A 7,445-nucleotide genomic window follows, 5' to 3' on the forward strand; every position below is an offset into this window, starting at 1 on the left:
AATCTATTCATCTCTAAATCTTTTTTTTTTTTTGTCTTGATTTTTGTTTTTCGAGGTAGGGTCTCACTCTAGCCCAGGCTGACCTGGAATTTACTCTGTAGTCTCACAGTAGCCTCAAATTCACAGTGATCCTCCTACCTCTGTCTCTGAAGTGCTGGGATTAAAGGTGTGCACCACCATGCCCTGCAATTTTAATTTATCACAGAGAGAGACAATGGGCACACCAGGTCGTCTTGCAAACAAACTCCAGATGCTTGTGCCACTTGCACATCTGACTTTATGTGGGTCCTGGGGAATCAAACCTGGGTCCATTGGCTTTTCAGGCAAGCAATTCATCACTAAGCCATCTCTTCATCCCAAGAAAAAATATTTTTATGTATATGTTTGAGATACATAGAGAGAAAAGAAATATGGGTACACAGGGCTTTCTGACACTACAAACAAACTTCAGATACATGTGCCATTTTGTGCATCTGTCTGCAGGGCTCCTTCCCACTCAAGTAGTGCCCAGGGAAGGACCAGGCCTGCTGGTTCCTCCCTAGGGGTTGAGAAGGATGATGAGCGTCGGATGACTCAGAAACCTCTCCTGGCCACCGGAGAAAAACCACACTGAGTCGAGAGTTTTTTCAATGCAGGAACTCGCAGAAACAACTCGCTTTATTACTCTGATCAGTTGCCTATATCATGTTGGGGACCAAGGCGGGGATTTTAGGATGGGGGAAGAGGTAAGAGCCAATAGTAAACTTTAACTGTTGAAATGGTAATTACAATTACCACGCAGAGGTGGCAGGCCAGAAGCCATTAGGTGTTTTGCTGAGTCATAGGTGGCCAGAGACAGGTCGCCAAACTTTAGCTAGGCTCAGGAAGTCCCACTAGGCCTCACACCTGGGCCTTTCAGGGCCCAACATCTCTCTCTCTCTCTTTTTTTTTTTTTCCCCCGAGGTAGGGTCTCCCTCTAGCCCAGGCTGACCTGGAATTCACTATGTAGTCTCAGGGTGGCCTTGAACTCACGGCAATCCTACCTCTGCCTCCCAGGTGCTGGGATTAAAGGCATGCGCCACTATGCCCAGCACCATCTGTCTCTTAAAAAAAAAAATACTGTCAGACTGCATCCTGTCCCTCCAGCACCCCCAAAGGAGAGCAGGAACAATCATCAATGGCAAGTGGCAGTCACAGCAAAACAACACTAAGAGTCAGCTTCACCCTCAGGGAGAACACAATGCTTACTCCTTGTGGTTTCCAATTCTCTACAATCATAGTAACTTCTCTAGTAACGAACTATAGAAATGATCCCTGAAAGTATAGTCTTTGTGCATCTGTCTTTACATGGGTATTGTGGTATTGAAAAAGCCCATCATGCTTTACAAGCAAAAGCCTTTTACCACTGAGAACTCTCCAGCTCCATCATCTCACTCATATTCTTTTCTTTTCTTTTTTTTTTTTTTTTTTTGGTTTTTCGAGGTAGGGTCTCACTGTAGCCCAGGCTGACCTGGAATTCACTATGGAGTCTCAGGGTGGCCTCGAACTCAAGGCAATCCTCCTACCTCTGCCTCCTGAGTGCTGGGATTAAAGGCGTGCGCCACCATGCCCAGCTTTCACTTGTATTCTTTAGTCCTCCTTTTCCTTGATGTTCCCTGACTTTGGAGGGGTGATATCAATATTCCATTGATGTCTGAGCGCTCACAGTTACTTATTCTCAGCACTTCAGTCAGTTTTGAATGTTTACAGTAACCACTGTCCACCACAAAAAGAAGCTTCTCTGCCCAGAACTGAGGACACCCCTCATCAATGGAAATAAATAGAGTTCAGTTTTAGATATATGTTCATTTAGCAAAACAGTAGTAGCTTTCCCCCTGTGGCCTATGATCTCCCCAACCACGGGCTTTTGACTGGGTTTACACTACCAAGTGTAAATTCCCTCACATGGAAAGGGCCTCAAATCCAGTCAGAAAGCAGTTGGTTACTCCATAAGAGTCATGTCACTATTGCACCACTGGGTACATGTTGGAGCAAGAATCCAGCAACCCACAGGTACATCGTGCCAGGCTTGTTAGTTGTGTGGCATGCAGGGTCCATGACTGCATAAGGTTGTTGATGAGTTTTCTCCGCAGCAGACTGCATAGCTCAATTCCAGCTTGATTTCTCAGTGTCTTTTTAAGTTTTTTTTTTAATTTTTAAATTTTTTTTTTTAATTTTTATTAACATTTTCCATGATTATAAAATATATCCCATGGTAATTCCCTCCCACCCTCCAACACTTTCCCTTTTGATGTTCCATTCTCCATTATATTACCTCCCCATCTCAATCATTGTATTTACATACATACAATATCAACCTATTAAGTACCCTCCTCCATTCCTTTCTCTTCCCTTTATATATCCTTTTTAACTTACTGGCCTCTGCTACTAAGTATTTTCATTCTCACACAGAAGCCCAATCATCTGTAGCTAGGATCCACATATGAGAGAGAACATGTGGCGCTTGGCTTTCTGGGCCTGGGTTACCTCACTTAGTATAATCCTTTCCAGGTCCATCCATTTTTCTGCAAATTTCATAACTTCATTTTTCTTTACCACTGAGTAGAACATCATTGTATAAATGTGCCACATCTTCTTTATCCACTTATCAGTTGAGGGACATCTAGGCTGGTTCCATTTCCCAGCTATTCTAAATTGAGCAGCAATAAACATGGTTGAGCATGTACTTCTAAGGAAATGAGATGAGTCCTTAGGATATATGCCTAGGAGTGCTATAGCTGGGTCATATGGTAGATCAATCTTGAGCTGTTTTAGGAACCTCCACACTGATTTCCACAATGGCTGGACCACATTGCATTCCCACCAGCAGTATAGAAGGGTTCCTCTTTTTTCACATCCTCGCCAACATTTATGATCATTTGCTTTCATGATGGTGGCCAATCTGACAGGAGTGAGATGGAATCTCAATGTAGTTTTAATCTGCATTTCCCTGATGACTAGTGACGTAGAACATTTTTTTAGATGCTTATATGCCATTCGTATTTCTTCCTTTGAGAATGCTCTATTTAGCTCCATAGCCCATTTTTTGATTGGCTTGTTTGATTCCTTATTATTTAACTTTTTGAGTTCTTTGTATATCCTAGATATTAATCCTCTACCAGATATATAGCTGGCGAAGATTTCTTCCCATTCTGTAGGTTGCCTCTTTGCTTTTTTCACTGTGTCTTTTGCAGTGCAAAATCTTTGTAATTTCATAAGGTCCCAGTGATTAATCTGTGGTTTTATTGCCTGAGCAATTGGAGTTGTATTCAGAAAGTCTTTGCCAAAACCAATATGTTGAAGGGTTTCCCCTACTTTTTCCTCTAGCAGTTTCAGAGTTTCAGGTCTGATGTTAAGGTCTTTAATCCATGTGGACTTAATTCTTATGCATGGTGAGAGAGAAGAATCTATTTTCATCCTTCTGCAGATATTTATCCAGTTTTCCCAACACCACTTGCTGAAGAGTCTGTCTTTTCTCCAATGAGTATTTTTGGCATTTTTATCAAATATCAGATGGCTATAGCTAGTTGGGCTTACATCTGGGTCCTCTATTCTGTTCCACTGATCTACATGTCTGCTTTTGTGCCAGTACCATGCTGTTTTTGTTACTATGGCTCTGTAGTATAGGTTAAAATTAGCTATGGTGATACCACCAGCCTTATTTTTGTTGCTTAGTATTATTTTAGATATTCGAGGTTTTTTGTGATTCCAAATGAATTTTTGGATTGCTTTTTCTATTTCCATGAAGAATGCCTTTGGAATTTTAATAGGGATTGCATTAAATGTGTAGATTGCTTTAGGTAAGATTGCCATTTTCACAATATTGATTCTTCCAATCCAGGAACAAGGGATGTTTCTCCACTTTCTAGTGTCTTCTGCAATTTCTCGCTTGAGTGTTTTAAAGTTCTCATTGTAGAGATTCTATACTTCCTTTGTTAGGTTTATTCCAAGGTACTTTATTTACTTATTTATTTATTGAGGCAATTGTAAATGGGAGTGATTCTCTGATTTCATCCTCTGTGTTTATCATATATATGTCAAATGCTTTCTCTGCGTCCAATGAGATGATCATGTTATTTTTGTCCTTCAACCCATTTATATAATGTATTACATTTATAGATTTGTGTATATTGAACCATCCCTGCATCTCTGGGATACAGCCTACTGGGTCAGGATGAATGATATACAATTGTATTTGATATACTCTTGATATATTTGTATTTTGATATACTCTTGTATTCTGTTTGCCAATATTTTGTTGAGAATTTTTGCATCTATGTTCATGAGGGAGATTGGTCTGTAATTTTCTTTTTTTGTTCTATCTTTGCCTGGTTTTGGTGGCAGGGTGATGCTGGCCTCATAGAAGAAGTTTGGTAGAATTCCTTCTTTTTCTATTTCCTGGAAAAGCTTAAGAAGCAATGGTGTTAGCTCTTCTTTAAAGGTCTGGTAAAATTCAGCAGTGAATCCATCTGGGCCTGGGCTTTTTTTAGTTGGGAGATTATTGATAACTGTTTGGATCTCCATGTTTGTTATAGGTCTATTTAAGTGATTAATCTCATTGTGATTTAATTTAGGTAGGTTATATAAATCAAGGAAAGCATCCATTTCTTTCAGATTTTCATACTTGGTGGAGTATATGCTTTTATAGTATGTCCCTATGATTTTTTGAATTTCTCTGGAATCTGTTGTGATGTTACCTTTTCCATCTCTGATTTTATTAATTTGTGTCTCTTCTCTATTTCTTTTGGTGAGATTTGCTAAGGGTTTGTCAATCTTGTTTATCCTTTCAAAGAACCAACTCTTTGTTTCATTAATTCTTTGGATTTTTTTTGTTGTTGTTGTTGTTTCTATTTCATTAATTTCTGCCCTAATCTTCCCGTCTACTGATTTTTGGTTTGCCTTGTTCTTCTTTTTCCAAGGCTTTAAGGTGAAGCATTAGGTCATTTACTTGCAACCTTTCTAATTTCTTTCTTTTTTTTTTTAAATTTTTATTAGCATTTTTCCATGACCTCAGCAATGGCCTGTAATGTTTTGGGGCCATCCGGGACCTCCCTTGCCAACAACTCACTGGAGGTATCCCAGAAGGATCCTGCTTTTTAACCCAGTCTGCAAACCTATGTCTTTGGGTTCGGGCATTGAGGCCATTGATATTAAGATATTATTGAAAGGTGTTTTATTGATTTTTGCCATTTTTTTATAGTTCTTCTGGTTTTACCTTTGCTCTCTCGTATTAGCTAGCATTTGAGCATGGTCTATTTACTCCAGGTTTCTTATATGTGTGCTTTTCTTTCTCTTCATCATGGAAGATTCTTTAAAGTGTTTTCTGTAGAGTTTGTTTTGTCTTCACATATTCCTTTACTACTTTCCTACTTTTGTTGTGGATTATCCTTATTTCTCCACTTCTCTATTTTAATGGATAGATTTGCAGGATAACATAACCTTGGTTGATAGTTGTTATCATATAGTACTTGGAATACATTACTCTGAGCCCTTCTAACTTAATTTTTTTTTTTGTTGTTTATCATTTTTATTTATTTGAGAGTGACAGACAGAGAAAGAGGCAGATAGAGAGGGAGAGAGAGAATGGGTGTGCCAGGGCCTCTAGCCACTGCAGATGAATTCCAGATGCATGCGCCCCCTTGTGCATCCAGCTAACGTGGGTCCTGGGGAATCGAGCCTCGAACCGAGGTCCTTAAGCTTCATAGGCAAGTGCTTAACCGCTAAGCCATTTCTCCAGCCCAGTTTTAGCTTTTAAAGTTTGTGTTAAGTAATCTGCTGTGATCCTGATGGGCTTGCCTTTGTAGGTAACTTGATTTTTCTCTTTAACTGCTTTCAATATATTTTCCTTGGTTTTTATGTTTGGTAGTTTAATTATAATATGGTGAGGAGTGGTACTTTTCAGGTTTTGTCTGTTTGGTGTTCTAAAGGATTCCTGTATTTGCATTGGCATCTCTTTCCCAATTTGGGGGAAGTTTTCTACTATGGTTTTGTTGAAAACACCTACTATGCCTTTGGAGTGAAATTCTTCTCCTTCTACTATACCCTGAATCTTATGTTTGATCTTTTCATACTGTCCCTAATATCTTGAAATTCCCATTCCTACTTTCCTATTAGTTTGTGTTTCTCCTTATTGGACTGTATTAGATCTGCCACCTGGTCTTCTTGTTTAGATAGTCTGTCCTCTCTTTCACCCATTCTACTGGTGAGATTTTGTACAGTTTTTTTTTTTTTTTTTTTTAATTTGACAGTGTTCTTTTTTGCTAGTAATTCTGACTGGTTTTTCTTTATTATTTCTGTTTCCTTATTTATGTCTTGTATTGACCTCCTTATTTCATGAAATTGGTTTCCTGTGTCTTCTTTGATTTCCTCTTTCATTCCTTTGATTTCCTCTTGGCTCAAGTTAAGCCTTGCAGCTGTGGCCCCATGGGCCTGGTGCTGCTGCTGCAGCCGCTTCTGCCTGCCTATGTGGCCTCTAGATGCTCTGGATCTCTCCTACTTCTCTGCTGTCATTGGTAATTTCCTATACACCTCAATTTTAGTAGTAGAGTATATTTTGCTTTTTTTTTTTTTTTTTTTTTTTGGCTTTTTCTTTCCTAGGCTGCTTTGGCAAGGTGCCTATGCTGCCATCTTAACCGGAAGCGAGCCCAGATTCTCATTTTTAACATATATTTTTTAGCTAACAAGTTTCCATATGACTTATTCATAACATCTTTTTGATTAATCCTCCTCCCAGCCTTTTTTCCTTCTCCGCATTCCCTGATCATACTTGCCCCTTTCCACGCCCAGTATTTTGCCCCTCTATTTAATATCTATTTTCCCCTTCCTAACTCCTTTCCTCCTGGCCCCTTCCTAGTTTCCTGGCCTCTACTATGGACTCTTATTCCAAATCACATACAAATCTAAAAATTTGAAGCTAGAATCCGCATATAAAATAGAACATATTTAACATACTCAGCCTAGGTAACCTCACTTTTCCAGATGAATTTTCCTGCAGATTTTGTAATTTAATTTTTCTTCACAGCAGAATAAAATGCCATTGTGTCAATGTATCACATGCATTCATCAGTTGATGGACATCTAGGGTGGTTCCATTACGTTAGGCAGTTCACACTTGCTGCTTCCATCCAGTTGAAATAACAAGACGCGATGCTTTGGGTGTCTGTTATGTCATTTTCCCTACCATGATGATACATTCCCTTAAAACTATAAGCTAAGGCCAGGCATAGTGGAATAAGCCTTTAATCTCAACACTTGGGAGGATGAGGTAAGAGGAATACTGTGAGTTCAATGCCACCCTGAGACTACAAAGTCAACCTATGCTAGAGTGAGACTACCTTGAAAAACCAACCAAACAAAAAATGATAAGCCAAACCAAACCCTTTCTTTCCATAAGCTGCTTCTGATTGTTTTGTCCCAGAAATGACAAG

At 39.2% G+C, this 7,445-nt stretch overlaps 1 non-coding gene across 1 annotated transcript; it reads right to left on the bottom strand.

Annotated features, from left to right (window-relative positions):
- Nucleotides 1-1,101: 1,101 nt before the first annotated feature.
- LOC123458907 lies at nt 1,102-1,309 on the bottom strand. The gene has a single exon (XR_006635849.1). It is a non-coding gene; the product is annotated as a small nucleolar RNA U3 (small nucleolar RNA).
- Nucleotides 1,310-7,445: the final 6,136 nt, after the last annotated feature.

The sequence above is a fragment of the Jaculus jaculus genome, chromosome 2 (genome assembly GCF_020740685.1).
Source record: "Jaculus jaculus isolate mJacJac1 chromosome 2, mJacJac1.mat.Y.cur, whole genome shotgun sequence".
Lineage (NCBI taxonomy): Eukaryota > Metazoa > Chordata > Mammalia > Rodentia > Dipodidae > Jaculus > Jaculus jaculus.